Source organism: Pinus tabuliformis, chromosome 3_2 (assembly GCF_031772625.1).
Source record: "Pinus tabuliformis cultivar Carrire ecotype Pingquan chromosome 3_2, CPIR1, whole genome shotgun sequence".
In the NCBI taxonomy this organism is placed as follows: domain Eukaryota; kingdom Viridiplantae; phylum Streptophyta; class Pinopsida; order Pinales; family Pinaceae; genus Pinus; species Pinus tabuliformis.
In genome coordinates this window covers 538444450-538462995 of record NC_142302.1, presented here as the reverse complement: position 1 = coordinate 538462995, position 18546 = coordinate 538444450, and positions in this window count along the sequence as shown.

Sequence of the window (18546 nt, the reverse complement as noted above, 5' to 3'; positions counted from 1 at the left end):
ATCACATGTTCCATTCCAAATTCATCTTCCTGAACTAAGACCATTCCAATGGTGGAATGGGATGCGGCGAGATACAAAAAGTAATCCTGGTTGTAGTTGGGAGGATGCAACAACGGTGCATGGGTCAACGCGTGTTTGAGTGCATCAAAAGATTTCTGAGCTATCTCATCCCAAGAAAATTGAGTGTTTTGTTTCAACAACCGTGTAAAACCCTTTGTAACCTCGGCGTAGTTAGGAATGAATCGTCGTAAAAAGTTTGCTTTCCCTTGCAAACTTTGGAGTTGGCGAAGACTCGAAGGAGGAGGCAAATTGATAATAGCTTCGACTTTCGAGGGATCAACGCGAATGCCGGTTTTCGAAACAACAAATCCCAGTAATCGACCCGTTTCTATACAGAAGACACATTTGTGTGGGTTCAACCGAATACGATAATGCCTACACCTCATAAAGATTGCTCGTAAGTGGACGAGGTGATCAAATCAATGTAGTGAATGAGCAGGCAAGTCATCGAGATAGGGTTGCACAATGTGCTTGATGTCATGAAACGCATAAGACATTGCCCTCTGAAAAGTTGCGCCGGCATTCTTAAGCCCAAAAGGTAATTTGCAATAAGAAAATGTCCCCCATGGACAAATAAAAGCCGTTTTTGGTTGATCGGCAGGTAGAATGTTGATTTGATTGTATCTGGAAAAACCATCCATAAAGGAAAATATCTCGCTGCCGGAACAATCATCAATGATTTGATCGATATAAGGAGTTGGGTAGTTGTCCTTTGGACAAGCTCGATTAATGTCCCTATAGTCGATGCATATTCTTATTGTTCCCTGTTTTTTGTTAACCAGAACAATATTCGATACCCAATCCGTTAACGGGATCAGATAAATGAAACCCGCTTCCAACAGTTTTTCAACTTCTGCTTTAATTGCAGCAGCTTTTCGTGGGTGAATCTGACGCAAACGTTGCCGAACGGGTTTAGCATTCGGGTAAGTTTTGATCTCATGAACAACAATCGCGGGATCAATTCCTGGCATTTCCTCATAGGACCAGGCAAACACGTCGCGGAATTCTTGAAATAGGGCCTTATATAATTGGATTTCGTCATCTGTACACGAGGCACCTATATGAATGTTCTCAGCAATTCCGGGCTTAACCGAAATGTCAATGGGAATAGTTCGAGAGATGTTCCCCAAATTTAACTCTGAATTGGGATGTTTCATTGGATTCTGAGGTTCCTTGACATATTCAGTCGTAAAGATTGATGAGAAATCATTTTCAAAACGATCATCCTCAGGTAAACACGAAGATCTGTGATGGAGATCTTCCCATGGTAAATCATCTACACATAGGATTTCATGAATTTTCTCATCAGAGTGAACAACTTCAGAAAACGTAGTTAAATCCGAGGTTGATGTGAAAAGTGATTCCTCACGGACCACATTCATTAAGTCATTTTTTGTTGAACACGGGTCGGCAAAAGACTGCACAACTTCATAGGCCATTTCATATGGACTCAAAGGCATGGAATTACCAAATGAGTCTATTTCAGATTCAGAAGGAACGATCCAAGGATCGTCATAAAAAATAGTGTCTGATGTAATCATATGAATAGTTGCAAATGAAGATGATACATTGATTGGAGGAAAAGGAAAAGTTCCCAGTAAACCGGCATCTTTAACTAATCCTACTCCAACATCCTTATATGGGATAGTCGTTTTACCAACATGTTGAATACTCTCCGAAGAGGCTGGGTCGGATGAAAAGTAAGCCAGCTGGTCTATTGTTATGATCTTTCCATTATGTGGAAACTTTATGACTCTAAAGACCGATGAAACGACCGCTGTCATAGCATAAGACCAACTTCGACCCAAGAGAAGGTTGTAGTCTAGAGGGGCATCAACCACCTCCACATCTAGACTAACGGTTTTTCCTTCAACCCCTATAGGCAAATCTTGTAGAATGCCAAAAGGATGAAACCCACGGCCATCAAAGGCCTTAAGAATCGTCGGGGATTGATTTAGTGAAGGAGAACCAAGCGATCTCCAACACTGTATCAACATAATACACGTTGAGGCTCCCTCATCAATCACAGTCCGATGAATAGGCCTGTTTTTTACTATCACTGGAATCTGGAAAGCCATTTGATGAGGCAAACGCGATGTACTATTTTCTAGATCAAAGATTATTAGGTTCGAGTCTTGAACATCAACAGCTCCTATAGCCAACAAAAGTAATTTGCGTTGTGCTGGGCATGATTGCATCACTTCCAAAGCCGACATTGCTGAAGGTGAAACAACTAAATCCTCAACAATGTTATAATTCTGAGCCGCTCTCGCATGTGGATTGAAAGCTGACCTTTGAAGTACACCCTTGGCGGGCGGTTTGATTACTAAGTCAGGATTAGGTTTCTCGATCTGTAGTGGATCAGAACCGGGAGCTGAGGTTGATGGATTAGAATGAGAAGATTCTGCTTCTTTGCCATCAACAGGACTTTTACTGCCATAATCTTGCGATCGAGTCACAATCCTTACATGGGACATCATCAATATGGGTTCTTCATTGGCACTCGAGGAAGAACCTATCATCTTGCTATCTTGATTTGGAAATGGATCCTTCAAAACAGCAGGAGTTTGGGAACCTTTGACGATCTTCGCAACCTCTGCTCGATGAGGGCAGTCTCTTGTGAAATGTTCTTCGTCACAAATGAGACACGGATAACGAGGTTTGTGCTTTTCATCATTGGATTCTGCCTTTTCAGGTTTCTCCTTTGAATTTTTGTTCGTTTTATTCTTCTTCTTTCCTTTCTTCTTCCCACTGGATTTTGATTTGGCTGTAGATGATTCTACAACGTGAACATCGGCGGAAACCTCTGCAGAAGAATCTCCTGTCAGGGAATCAGGCAAGGTTATGATAGGAGAAGAATTCTTAGAAGACTTCTTCTTACTTTTAGTGTTAACTGTACCAATCATACCATCAGTGGCATGAGATCCCAAAGGAGCTGCAGTGATTTGATTCGACTTGGGAAGATCGGGGATCTTTTCGTGTAACGTACCTGACTGAGTATAGACCAAGTCAAGGTACTGTGCTTGAGCAATGACTTGCTCCTCAGTAACAACTCCGGCTTTAGCAACATCTTCAGTGATCCTTGGCAACAAATATTTTACAAACCACTCAGCCAAGATTTGATCCGGAATGAATACCTTCACTAAACGTCATCGACGTCTCCACTCATGGATATGATCTGAAATATACGTGGATGTCGATTGTTTTAGCGAAGTTAACAATTCCGTGCCATTGTCATATCGGACTGGCAACTGGAAATGAGTTAAAAACGAGGTAGCTAACTAACTAAAATTATAAAAAGTGCCTCGCGGTAACTCAATGTACCACTTGGCCGCGAGACCAGTTAGAGTGCGCTGGAAAAGTCTAAGACGGATCGAATCATCTGTGATGGAGTTAGACGCACACCAGAGGTGGTAAGTCATCACATGGTTCGACGGGTCCTCTCCAGATTTACCTTCGAACTTGGGAATGTCACTGGGCAACTTATTCGGCATTGGCGCCCAAAACGAAAGATAATTAATTGGATCGTTCGTTAGGCGCAACAAATCGGGTAAGTCCAAAGTTGCGATAAACGGTAACTGCCGATTAGGATCCCTAAAACTCTGGGTCATGAGACCAACCCTAGGAGGAGGATATCGAGGATAACTAGGAATAGGAATCGCGTTTGGGATATTGTATCCTCCCGGAAAACCAGGATTAACCGTACCGTACTGGGGTTGTTGAGGTTTTTGATAAGTGTACCTAGGATACGGTTGATACTGATAAACTGGCTGCTGGATAGCAGGGCCGAATTGGTACTGTCCCTGGTACGGTTGATAAGTGAATTGTGGTTGACTTGTGACAACCGTACTTAAACTAGGTTGTCCTACAGGCATCTGAATCGTAGTTTGAATCGTGGATCTAGACGGTGGTAAATATGTTTGAGGAGTAGATACAGGAATAGTAGAAACCGGAGCTGTCGATACTCCAGAAGTAGGTGGGGTAGATTGAACAGATGTTGTGGCAGTTGCAACAGTCATTTGAGTACGAGGCGCAGTAGACCCAGACTGTGAAACTACCGAAGGTACAGAAGTTTGAATGTTAGACTGGACTGGTTGCTGGGGGGAACCAGAAACTAAGGGTTGTCCAGTTTGAGATGACAACTGTACATTTGGCTGCAACACCTGTTGAGTTTGCGATGGATCCCACACTATGTTCGTTCTGGGGTATTGACCCATAATAGGTTGAGAATATTGAGGACCATAACCGGGTTGAAGGTAGGTTGGATAGTTGAAAGGTACATTTCCCGTCCCTTGAACATAGGATTGACCTTGGGGTGGTTGGAAACCTTGGTTCAAGTACTGACCTTGGGGTAGATATCCCTGAGGCACGTACTGTCCTTGAGGTTTCCCCCCAGATGCAAATTGTGTACCTTGAGGTTGTCCCCCAGGCGTTAATTGAGGCTGCCCCCCAGGCGGTAACTGGCCACCTTGAGGTTGAGAATTGGGAATAGAACCTGACATCATAAGAATGTCTTCTACGCTCAACGGCTTTGCACCATTGCTTCCAGTAAATAACCCTTGTTCAATGGGTTGAGGAGATGCTCCTGAAAAAATACCAGAAAGTGACTGATACCTAGAGGGAATAGAAGGACTGCCGTACAAAAAAGATTCAAGCGATTGAGTAAACATGGACGACTGACCTGACATATTTACGGGAGTATAAAAACCTCTAGGATGATAAGGAGCACGAGGTGGTGAAAAACTTAACACTGAGTTTTCCAAATAATTAGTCAAAGAAAGATACCAAGTAGTACTCCTAGGTGGACTGTAAAAAATTGATTCACGCTCCCTTAGATCAATAACAGGTTGATTTTCAGGGATAGGGATGCCTACTTCTTCTTCCGGAGCAAGTTCTTCAATAGCTATCAAACCAGAAGGAAGATTTTCGGTGATTACTCTTTCTACCCTAGGTGAATTAGGACCACTAGAAGTTGGAGAGACAAACCCAGATGTTGGAGTAACAGGTTCAAATATCTCAGGTTCTTCGCCTATATCACTAGTAGATGAAAAGCTACCAGCAAGTTCAGAAACCGAAATAGCTTCAGGATTATAACCTGTTTCTAGAGTTTGGTAATCAGGATGTACAACCAATGAAGACTCTCCCTCTTCAGGTGACCCAACTTTACTGCCACTAGGAGTTACGAGGACTTTCAAGCCTTCAAGATGGCTCGAGACTTCTTCAGGAGGTTGGCCCCGAAGTCTACGGGACTTCCTCAGTAAATCAGCCACGGCTACAAACTCAGGAGACTGGCCCCGAAGTCTACGGGACTGTCTCGGTAATTCAGCCACAGTTAAAAACTTTTAACTACTTCACACGCAAACAAAGTAAAATCTCAATGAAAAACACCTAAAGCCTCTAAAGAACCAAACAAATTTGAATCACACGCCTAAAGAATCTAGAGATCAAACACACACAAACACTAACTTTCCGGACCGAAAACACTAATTGGTGATGAAATCCAACGTCGCAGAATTCAGTACAGAAATGGCGGTTGGAACAGTTACCCCGTCAACCTGCTTAATCAATAGACTGGACCAAGTTCTTCCACTTTAACCGTCTCAAGTGAAGTGAACCCCCCAGAAAATCCAAGTGAGTCTAGCGGACGTCTGCTCCAGGTACAGTGGGATCTTCCCACCACTATCACCTTAGGAAGAATCCTAAAGAATATGGTCACTAAGGCTACCAACTGAGACAAATACACCTAGGGGAACAGTCTACGATCTGATACGCACGCAAGGGCAAAGTAGCAAGTTCAATCCCCTTGAAGGCTCCTTGACATAATCCAAGGTTTACCAACAAGTGACCCCAGGCTCCTCGACAATGGTTAATCCGAGGTTTACCGTTTTTAATACGTGAATATCTGGCGTCATTCCTAATGAGGAAGGATTGATTCCCACACTGGTTCAGACACAATCTCGTGCTTCTCCTTTAAGAGGAGCTTTCCCAGAGCATAAATGCAACAATTAGATTTCTTCCTACCACAAGATACAGCTACTTGTTTGTTTTTACTGTCTTGGAGAGTTAATTACTCTCCTACTCCAAGACACTAGCCTAAGCTAGGTTGGTGTATCAGAGCCCTAGAAATAAAATATTACTAGGTGAATTTTACTTTAAGCGTTAATTTTAGTGGTTGTTATTTAAGTCAAGAGGTGGCGGAGATGAAACTCGTGGTGTAAAGACTCGACTCGAAATCACTAAAAAGATGCACCTAGGATGATTTAAACAATCTTTTCTCTTCGATGAACTTCTAAACTTAAGAAAGAGTTTGAGAAATGCAACTACTTTGTAAACACAAATCTTTCTCAATTAAACAAATTAAAAGAAGAGCTTTTCCTTTCCAAACCACTCCAAATGAGATAACTAGCTATTTCACACAAATTTCCCTTTTCTTTTCAAAACAAACAATCACTACAAAAGACAAACTCTTCCAAAAGAGATTTTGTTTTTTTATATTTTGAAAAAAGACACTCAAAACTACCGAAAATGACTAACTTTGAGAGCTACAAACTATAAAAATCTACTTGAAGTTAAAGCCTTCTAAAAGTCTTTTTGAGCATGTTTTACTTAGCTAAATGTGAGCTAAGGACTAATGTATGCAGAATCATAATTAGTCAAAAAACAACCAATCTTTCATTTTCTTTTTGTAAAAATGAAAATTCCAAACTTTCAACTACAAGCTTTTCGAAATTTTGAAATGAGAAAACTCAAAGCGAATTCCTCAACAAGGGGAGATTTCATAAATGGTCAGACTCACAAGAAGACCAGTAGACACCAAGGTAATCTAAGGTCTCTAGGGCTTCTAAGCTCAGAGCCACTACACAACCAAAACGAAAAACAAACCCAACAAGCAAAATTCCTAGGAATTCCACCTAAAACCCTAATGCTAATGAAATTAAACCAAGGAAAGTTTTTGACAGGGAACAAGCAGGTCTGGGTAATGGCTAAAACTTATGAACAAATCCTAAACTGATAAAAAGAGGAAAATTTGAAATTCTTCAAATTTTTGACAGGGTACGTAGGAAACCTGTTTACACAGGTGCGTCTACGCTCTGTGCACAAAGAAAAAGTGCGTACAAGTACACACTGTGCTTAACTCAAAGGGTGTGTACCTCTCCCAAAACTATGAAAAATGAAAACTAACTCAAAATTAACTAAATACACCCAATCCCACAGTCTTCAAGTCAAAAACAGAAACAGAAAATACAGTTTCTCAAGTCAAAGTATAGACAAAGAAAACAATCAAGTCCCCAGTATGGTCGCCATTCTGTCGCGCGGAATGAGTCGATCTTGCAGACAAGATAGACCTTCCTAGAATCTAAAGAAGACCTAACGAAAAGCAAATCAACCAGACACTATCTTTCTCTAAATATGCTTCAATTAACAATAGCAAACAAAGGTTTTTAGGGCCTACCTTTGGTCCAACGCAAGGTTGTGGAAGCCCTCGCTCTTTCGATCCAAATGAGCTCCTCTTCGCGAATCTGCAAACACAAACATGGCAAACAAATTAAATTGCACCTGAAAAACCAATTGAAAAACTAATTGCATGAAACATATTTAACATGAAAGTCAAGGAGTCCATGAAACAAATAACATAAGATACTTGTTGAGAAAAATGAGTTTGATTGTATTAATTCAAAAGAAGAAGAACTTTACAACCTTTGCCTTGACGCTGTACAAGCTCCTCCCAGGGTCCAACAAGATGTCTCCTCTACTTTGACAAGCTTCACTCACTCTCCAATGGAACCAAGAGGTATGTGATCTTTCCTCTCAAGCTCAACCAAAGAGTCTCAATTTCACCAGCATTTACCCTCAAAATGTTCAGCTTCTAACCTCCCTAGTCCTCACCCCAATGCCTGTATTTATAGTGCAATGGAGGGAAGTTACTAGGTCCTCCTTCAAAGGGATAAAGCCCTCCTTCAAAGGGATAGCTCCTTTAGTCAAGGGATTAGCTCCTTCTCTTTTGGGATGCATGAACCACCTCAGGGCGAACAATCCACGTCAAAATTCCTTCTAGAAAACTCTAGAATTAACCCAAACTGAGTTTTTTAAGATAAAAATTGCGCCTTTTGACTTTCACAGGGGTCCGCACCTGCACCGTTAGGAACAGAGCGGGTAAGTACGCAGCTTTTGTACACGGAAGGTGCGGGACCGCAGGTGACCATGAGAGAAAGTGTAGAACCAGAGTTACATTGATATTTAATGTCTTTCTCTCACTTCTAAAGCTTGATTTGAGGAGTTGAGGTCTTAGACTTGCTTAGGAGGACAGTACAAGTGATGATAGACCCATACTGACTACAAATAAACATGGTGACGATATTTTTGTGTAACAGGAGTATAATTGACCATACCTAGATCTACAGGAATCTAGGCCGAGACCTATGTTAATCAATTGAGAAGATGGCTAAGGGAAAACCATCATGCCCCCAAGCATGGGATACTACCCGCAATCATTTTTGATGGAGGGGACTGATCTAGTATGCAAAGGTGGGAATGATGCCCCCTAGCAAGATGAGTTTGTGGAGCGCCATTGTGTTCTGAGTGCTCAAACAATGGATTCAAGCATCTCGTCCCAACTTGGCACAAAATCCTCCAAGGTACGATAAGGAGATGTAGGGACCTATGTGCCACCGAGTATGCTATGGGCGTACATGATGTATTTAGAGTAGTAGACTCCAAACAAATTTATGTTTTATGTGATACATAATGTGATTATTCATCTTTTATATGAATATGATGGTTCACCATGTGTTGTGTTTATGGTTATCTTATGTGGTATACATGTGATAAATGCCAATCTAGAATGTTGTTTGCAATGGTATCTACAAATTTATTTTGGGTTCTAGGAATAAACTAAAAGTAATGGTTTCAAATTTACGTACCAACAAATTAACTCGTAAAAATTTTCTAAATAGTACTTGGTTATGCACATGATACACATCATTCAATTGGATGACAAGAAGCAAGGAATCTAAACAAAGATGAAGATAGAGGATGTGATGATCAAGGGCATTAACTAACAAACCTATCACTACTTCATATTCACCTAGTTATTGGTGGAAGATCCAATTCACATGCAGTTCGAATGGACTAATGTATGGAATGGTGTGAAAATGACCCAGGCTGCCACGGGCTAGATTCCCGGAGAAGCGACTCGCACCATCGACATAACCGATATACGGTGTGGATAATGGATCCATCTAAAAGGTGGAAAAGACAACATATGAGATGATGCAACCTAACTAACTGCATGACAAAAATAAAGACACGCAAATAAATGGAAATTTCTTGAGGTAGATTGCACGGAGAGGATTACGAAGGAGGTGGCCTTCAAAATCCTCTAGAAGAGATGCCCCCTTCCCTAAGTGCAAGTGTAATTAGGGGTAGACTTAGCTTCCGGTGTTTCCTTATAAGAATAGAAGATGAGCGGATGGAAGGAAGACTGACTACATGATGTGGAAGAAGTTACCTGGTGTGTCATCATGAGAAAGAAGGTTCATGTACACATCATCTGGAACGGTAGACGATGATCTAGTAGATGGAAAATCTACCGATGTTGAGACCTAGGTTTCCAATGAAGGAGGTTCGATAGAAGCACATGCAGAAACCTCAGAGAGTTTTTCCTACGAGGAACTCAAGGATGACAACATGTAAAGGGTATGGATCGTGGAGTCTATCATCTCGACATCAAGGGGAGGGATCATGATAATGGGACCATAGTCCCACTATTTTGGTGTACTAGTGGTACCAAAATCCAGAGGTAGAGGAGTAGGTGATCCACTATGAGTGGCCTTGAAGTCACAAAGCACTTGAAGGAAATCAAGAAATTCATCGAGATGAGGGAAACAATGGGAATAGTGACCATAATGGTTACACAAGGCACAAGGGTGATTTGTATGCAACATTTTGAGTTTCCTGGTTGGTCCTGATAAGGTAACTTGGACCTTCGGGATATTAGTCTCATGGAATTTTCATGAACTAAAGGTTTCAGATGAGGAATTTCATGAAGGTTATTGGTGGCATGCCCAACAACCTCACACACAACGCATGAAGGTGTCATCTTTGGAGCTTTGGGAGTTGAAGGTGATTGGGGAGCCTTGTCCTTAAGTTCTTTCTTCTTAGCTTTGCCCCCCAATTCGGATGCTTTCACAAGAGGAGTGGGTTCCTGTTGAGGTTGCGGTGGAACTGGAGCAGTGACAGGGGTCATAGGGACCAGTTGAACCGGGGTGAAATCATGGTATGGTCTAATTTGACTAGGTAGAGTGCTCACTAGGGGCTCAATGTACCACACTAGGATCCTCAAATTCATATTAGGGAGAGTCAACGAAGCCATGATAGGGACAGAAAAGATTCCAGGAGGAGGAATAAAGAAAGGTATATGTCCTATAGGATAATCTCCTCACGGAACAACTCTTGGATGGTTACGACCTGGAGGAATAGTTCTTAATGAGAACAAAGGAGAGGCACCCACAAAAGGAGGAGGTCTTGCGGGGGTGGATCTAGATGGCTCAGCTGAGATGGTGACCATGGGTGTTGAGGAGCTAGTCATTGATCATATGTACCAGATTGCTTTTGAGCAACTCGTGATACTTGTAACATGAAAACACTCAAAGAGATAGGCTGAGAGATAGGAGGAGGAGGACTAGGTAAAGCACCAAAAAATGAGGAATCTTTGTAGACTCCAGGTGAAACACTAGTGAGAGGGGTGGCAGACTTCTTGTTAGACATCGACAAGATAATGGACTCAGGGGAGGTCAAGGATGATCGCTCGTAGCATGTCAACTGATCGATAGTGAGGATCTTCCCTTCATGGTGGGAAAACATCTTGCGGAAAACTATAGACATGACGACTGACATGGTATAAGCATAACTATGACGCAAGAGAATGTTGTAATCTAGAAGGGAATCACTAACCTCGATGTCTACATGAATAGTGTTGCCCGCAAGAGTCATTGGAAAATTGCAATACATGCTGAGAGGCTAGGAGGAGTGACCATCCCAAGCACGCAAGGTGATGGTGGATGGGGACAGTTCAGGTGACTTGAGTTGCTTCCAAATAGTAGAGGAAATCATGCAAGTGGATGTACCTATTGTTATAGACATTTTTGTGCCTTACAGCTCTAAGCATGAAATGTCCATAATCCAAGGGCTCCTAAGTCCCTAAAAGTGTTGTTCTAACCTCTAGAGGAACAAGGTCAACAAATAACAGCTTCTCCCAGAAGTTCTCCACCAGAAACTACTCAGAATAAGTCAAAACAGGATCATTTCAGCTGCTCCACTATCTAAGTGCGTTGCATAGCACCTAAATCCACTGGCTAGGTGCGTTGCAACGCACCTAAATGCACTATCAGGGTGCATTGAGCGGGAAATGACAAATGGAAGTGTCATTCCACGAGGTGGAGAGAAAATGGAAGCTTCCAGAATCTTCTCCTATGACACTTGCCTCACTGAATTCGACCAAGGATGATTAAGAGGCCTTCAGTCTCCAAGTGGAAGCAAGAACTGACAGAGAGAAGCCACTAATCAAATCACTAGCTGACTCATCCTCCTTGCATACATCTATATATGGATCCCTCATCCCATAGATCCAGAGGCTGGAATTTTGCACATTGTAAGGAATTGATGTTGGTTTTGAGATAAACATCAGAGAATTGGGTGATCTATGCTTTGTTGGAGGTGAAGATGGGCTTCTTTGCTGGGAGGTTGATGCTGGGTCAGGAATCATCGGTTGTAACTCCTCCTGGATCTTCTTGTATATCAATAAAAACTATTTGAGTTTCTCCTCCATGCTTTTGTATCATTGATGCTTGTTACAGTTGTATGGTTAACTTAAATATGATCCTAAGTTATTTATGAATATAAATCCATGTCTTTGTATAGTTTTCTTCTTCTGTGATCTTACAGGTACTTGGTGAAGTTGGGCAAGTAAGGGAGCAGGTAGCTGGAAGTTGTCAAAGAGGAGAGAGATTGGATCAAAGGACTAGCGCAAGACACAGGTTGGTTCTTCCTATTCCTCTTTATTTATAGTTCATAAAGGGGATACAAAAGTAGTTTTCTCTGTTTGTTTCTAAGGCAGCTGTCACACCTTAATGGGATAGAGTAGTTCTAAATAGACACTTTTCCCGGTAACAAAATGGCGACTCCACTGGGGACGATTGTCTAATTAGTTTGTTTGTGTATCTCTTGTTGTTTATTTCATAAACCTATAAGTAGCATTCGAACTGCATTTGCCATAACAAATGCAAAGTAGACATTTGCTGCTTCAATCCATTCACTGGATCTGTTTATGATTTGAACAGCTGATTCATAGACTATCTGATTACCCTTGTGATAGCTCTTAGACCCTCCTTAGATCTACCCCTGATTGTGCATTACTGACTGCTTTTACTCGGCCGAAAACCAAAGACTAAAATGCAAACTGTGACCCAGAACCCGGTTAGGATTCTCGTTTTTGGCCCAGCGCAGGCACTGTGAAGAGATCCTGCATTTCAACGCACTTCCTGAAAGGGCAACCTGCGCTGCAATGCAGTTTCTCTGTATAACAGGTGCGCTAATCAGCCTAGCCCTGTGCAGCTGAGGTTCTTTGCTTCATTCTTTCTAGTTTTGTCTCTGAATTTTGCAGCCTGTGATCAGTATATGACTATTTCAAACCCCTTTTCCTTACTGATATTCCGCCTCATTTTTACAAAAGAACTGTAGATGTTTTTGTGTGTTTGTTGAGTCGTTTATAGTTTTCCATTGCAAAAGTAGAATAGTCGCACTGTCGTCCTTTGATTTAGATCTGTCGCAAGTGTCGATTTCGATCATAGGAGAAAGTTTGCTTGCTGTTGATGGTCGACTATACTTTTACTATTGCCTTTGGTTTGAATTTGTGACTTTCTAGTGTCAAAACGAGTATTTATTTCAAAATCATAAAGTGTCGTAATCATCTCTACCTTTTGATTTCGAAAAGAAGCTTGTTTGTGTTTGTCGCTTGAAAGCAAATTCGGATTTGTACATCAACTTTCTTTTTAGCATCAATACTAAGAAAGTGAAAAACAAATACATGCATGTGCATTTGCATATAGACAGTCTGTTTGGCTTGATTTAGGAAAGTGCATTTACAGTGTGCTCTTTGCTCTTTGTGAAAAGATTGTGTCTTTCTTTTCCTCTAGTAGCTAGGATTTTCATTGCAGAAAAGAGATAAAAGTTTGTTTATCATCTTTAGATTGCATTTTAGGAATTACATCTACATCTCGTGGTGAACCCAAAAGGCAAACTTCATAAGAAAGATCAACTTAAAATAAATTCAATGAATCTAACAACGCTTTGGAACTTAACGCACAACATTTAGAGGTCTAGGCTAGAGACGTATTCCGGCGTTGTAAAGCCTGGTAACTGTTGTCCTCACTGATGGTTGGGTGATTCCTCCACTTTGAGACGATAAGTGCCAGTACGGATTTCTGCTCCCACGTACCGTCGAGTATATTTTGGGAGACCCCTATAGGCTTAAATCCTTTATCCATAGGAAGCCGTGTCGGCCGCCCTACTGATCGCAATGCACTGAACACAGCATTCGGGAAGATTCACTGTCGTACCGTAAAATGTATTTTGCAGTTTTGCGATTGGTTTGGTACTCCCTCTACCTAGACCTCCAGAGTAGTCCCTTTCGTTCCTTTTCAGACTCCTTAACGGAAAAGGTCCATCTGAGCACTTGTCACTTCAGGCTCATTAAAAATCGAAGGAGACTAGAGTCATCTTTTGTTTTTTCTCGACTCTTAAAAACTGAAAAAACAAGTTGTGTCAAAGCGTATAAAAATTTATTTTAAACGGAATATTCATACCCCTTTCCTACGTTGATCTTGGGTTGAGAAAATTGAGTCTACCAACCAAGGAATTCCCCTTGGTGGAAATCCTAGTCCCTTCTCCTCTTGGGGGGATGTTGGTGCACCCCATATGGCCACATTGTCACTTCCAGGGCTGACAATTGGTTTGCCTGTATGGCTCTTCTCAACCTCTGTCGTTCAGAACACCACTATTCCTAAACAATCGAATCAGCAATTAGACGAGTCTAGAGTTGCCCACCAACCTTCTACTTCCTCTAATTCTTCCTCTCCTCCTTCCTCTTCGCTTGATGGGGCTGGTAAAGCCAAAAGTCAAGTTCCTAAGGAGAAGAAGGAAAAGAAGAAGAAAGAGAAGAAGAAGAAGGAGCCAAAGGCGAATGGGGGAAAACGAGTGTCGTCTAGTGGAAATCCACACACTACACCGACCAGGCCTAAATCGCCATGTGTCATTTGCAAAGGAGACCATTTTCACAAAGATTGTCGTTGCATCCCTTGGATATTAAGGGACTGGTCTCCTCGTTTGCACAACCCGGTGTCGTCAACTTCTGATGATCAAGTTGAAAGCACACCATCAACTAGTGAAAGTGAAGCCCCAGGACAAAAAGGAAAATATAGATTTCCTTGTAAACTGTGCGAAGGCAATCATGCCGTCCACCGTTGTCCCTTCTTAGACGAAGCTAAAAGAGTTTTGGATGATCGTCCGGTTTCACCGTTACGACTTCCTCCTGGATATAAAAAACTCTTGCCGAGTCTGTCACTAGTTGAAAATCCGGCTGGCCCGCTCAGGTGGTCGGCTGAAGCACCTATCATTGAAGATAAACCATCTGGATCCATACCAGACGAAAGTCAAAAGGTCGAGGCGGTAGTTGACCCGGTCTTGCCTTTAGACGTTTTATCTGCAGATGATACAATCACTGAAGAGAACAAGGATGACACCATCCAAATTCTTTTCATAAGCACAGACTCCAACGAACATGGGGGCAATTTACCCGTTCCTTTACCGCAGGAAGGAAGTTCGTCAAAGTCGTACCCGGCCGTCTATTCGGTCCCACCTCCAAGCAACCTAGGTCTCCTTCGACTGGAATCAACTAGGCAGACCCCGTTTACCAGCTAGCGTACTATTCCGAATTATCGTTCAAATATATAGAATGGTTATGGCTGGTACCATCATAGATGAGGGGGCTTCTGTGAGTATCCTTTCCTCAACTGCTTGGAAAGCGCTTGGTTCGCCATCGCTTTTGCCTGAGATGAGAAATCTGACAGGCTTTGATAAAGGAACCAGTCGACCTTTAGGGATCCTTCCCGATGTGCCCATAACATTGAGAAGGAAAACTGTTCGCATGAACGTAATGGTAGTTAAAGGACCCCTAGATTACAATCTACTCCTTGGACGAGACTATATTTATTGCATGGGAGCAATTGTCTCCTCACTCTTTAGAGTAATGTGTTTTCCGCATGAAGGAAGAGTGGTCAAGCTCGTGGACCAGCTTTCATTTCCCAGATCACGCATAGCAAATAGTCATATACCATCCCTAAATGGTCTTTTCACGCAAGAAATGTCTCAATCTCCATTCCATCCTCCCGATGAGCGCGAGTAATTCAGAGGGATATGACTGAAACCCAGGGGGCATGCATCCTGGTCTGTTTCGGCAGGAAAACTTCGGGTATAGAGTAGGTTTCCGCGGAAGAATATGACTAGTCTGTACCCCCATCCATGATTGGAAGAGGGGGTTATTCTAGAACAAGATTCTCTTGTCAAAGTTATGTGAGTCAGCGGGCATCGTCGCTCACCTTTGTTTATCTCGGTAGACATCGCCGAAGAAGTGTTTCATTTGCACTGTGAATAAAACAATCTTTGGGTAACCTGTAAGAGGTACCCTTCCTGATAAAACAAATGTTTTGTCAGCTCGAATAGAGGGTGACCTTGAAACTCTGTTTTATACCTGGGGGCATGCAAACCTTTTGGAGTGCAAGCAAAGAGCGATTATTTATCTGTTTTTTTAGATTAGTCGTTACCTAACTTGCATAAAGAAAGGATGTGGGGCAAAACTCTAAAAATTGCCGTTTTTATATGAGACATTCTTATAATATGACTGGATTAATCGAGCAGTGTTACTGCAAGGTTCAAGCTCGTTAAAAAATAAACCCGCACCGAGCAAATGTTTCCACCTGCGTTTAAGCTCGTTAAAAAATGAACTATTCCCTGGTAAATAACCACCGTGAATGTAGTACTTCAGCCATTAAAGCCTTGGTCGTGTTTGCACCGTCACCTCCACTTTTTCATTGGCTGATCATTCACCTCCATTTGATTGTTTACCCATTTTGAGGAACAGCTGCGAAGAGTGATTTCACTAGCCATCCTCGTGACACAACCGTGATTGGAAAATTCCAAACCTTACCTGGAATCAGCTGCTACCCATTTTATCACTCGTTCCTCAAAAGACGAGTCTTCTTTAAGCTCTTTTCAACTGACTCGTAAAATATGAAAAGATTGTCGAGTCCTTGGCCTTCCAGCTCGTTAAAGGGACAGGAAGTGTTATCGCTCCTCTAGATTTTAATCTTTTTGGACATGAGGGATTATTGCACAAAAAGATCGAGCGCTTGTTTTGTTCGGCTCGTTAAAGCTATCGAAAATTCATCCCTTCTGTATTGTTTTATACTTTTTCGGACTTAAGGGATTAGATGACGAAAAAGGAATTTCGGAGTTACCTTTACGTACCTTTTCAGACTCTCTAAAAATGAAAAGGACCGAGTTATCTTTGTCGTTAAACTCGTTAAAAAGATTAATAGCGACAAACTTGTCTTTAGACGAGAACGAGTTTCACTATCGCTAGGCTCGTTAAAACATAGCGATGGGTTTGCCCGAAGGGAAAATTATAGAACGAGCATATGTTATCCTCCTCAAGCTTGACAAAAATAAAGAGGTACTGGTTAGCAATGAATGGGGAAAAATTGGGAAGAAAACTCAAAGAATCTTTATTGGTAGCAAGTCGCTCTTGAACATGACACTTTCGCTCCGTGTCCGAGTCGGGTTGGGTTGTTTCATTCACCGGTCACATCGCCATGGTCACACCATACCATCCACATTTTGGGTTAATGCTACCAATCCATCACATCAGTGTCGCCGACATGTTCAAGAGAAGTCATCCAGAAAGGCCACCTGTGTCCCGCCCACTACCATACATTATACTCCATTCTTTCATGACCGCCACCCTGAACCATATATCATCAGATCGTTTTCACCTCCATCAAAATCATTTGCTCCGTTCCGTGTCATTGATGTGGGATTCATTAAGGCCCTCCTATGACGGATCACTTCTTGTCGACATCAGCTCATTATCCAAGAAGTTGATCTAGGAACACCCCATTCAGTACTTTGAAGCTTGCATGCCTCAATGGCAAGTTTCTCACTTCGGCGACGGGTTTACATCAATGACCTTCGATCGAAAGATTTTGCGTGGTGTTCAACGCCAAGTCCTTTATTCACACCACGTGAATTGTACTGCATTACCTTGAGGATCATTATCATTATCGGTGATTCCTCTCGCGCTTGTTAACAGTTTACATCATTGACTGGTAATCAAGCGATGTCTTTCCATGTTCGACTCCAAAACATTTCTCACATGGATCGACTTGTACTTCGAGTGAAGATCAGATGAGATTGAAGACCCCGGATCTAGTTTCATCCATCTGGGCTGCGATATATATTCAGGGAAATAAAGACATTCAAATGTATAGCATTGCAGCACAGATAATCATCCTACCAAAAGGATGATGGCTCTATCAGAATCATCAATCTACCATCAGACGATTGTCTGTCGTATGCACATGAAAATGAATTTATAAAGCTGAGCATGGGAATGCCCACCTCAGCTAGATCATGAAAACAATATGAAGATAATGTATTGTATTGTATCTTATTACAGGTCTCCTCCCAGCATTGAAAGAACTTCAGATCCTCATAATAAAGCATTTCACCCAATTAACGGCCTCATACTTTAGGGGGCAACTGTTATAGACATTTTTGTGCCTTACAGCTCTAAGCATGAAATGTCCATAATCCAAGGGCTCCTAAGTCCCTAAAAGTGTTGTTCTAACCTCTAAAGGAACAAGGTCAACAAATAACAGCTTCTCCCAGAAGTTCTCCACCAGAAACTGCTCAGAATAAGTCAAAACAGGATCATTTCAGCTTCTCCACTAGCTAAGTGCATTGCATAGCACCTAAATCCACTGGCTAGGTGCGTTTCAACGCACCTAAATGCACTATCAGGGTGCGTTGAGCGGGAAATGACAAATGGCAGTGTCATTCCGTGAGGTGGAGAGACAATGGAAGCTTCCAGAATCTTCTCCTATGACACTTGCCTCACTGAATTCAACCAAGGATGAGTAAGAGGCCTTCAGTCTCCAAGTGGAAGCAAGAACTGACAGAGAGAAGCCACTAATCAAATCACTAGCTGACTCATCCTCCTCGCATACATCTATATATGGATCCCTCATCCCAGAGATCCAGAGGCTGGAATTTTGCACATTGTAAGGAATTGTTGTTGATTTTGAGATAAACATCAGAGAATTGGGTGATCTATGCTTTGTTGGAGGTGAAGAGGGGCTTCTTTGCTGGGAGGTT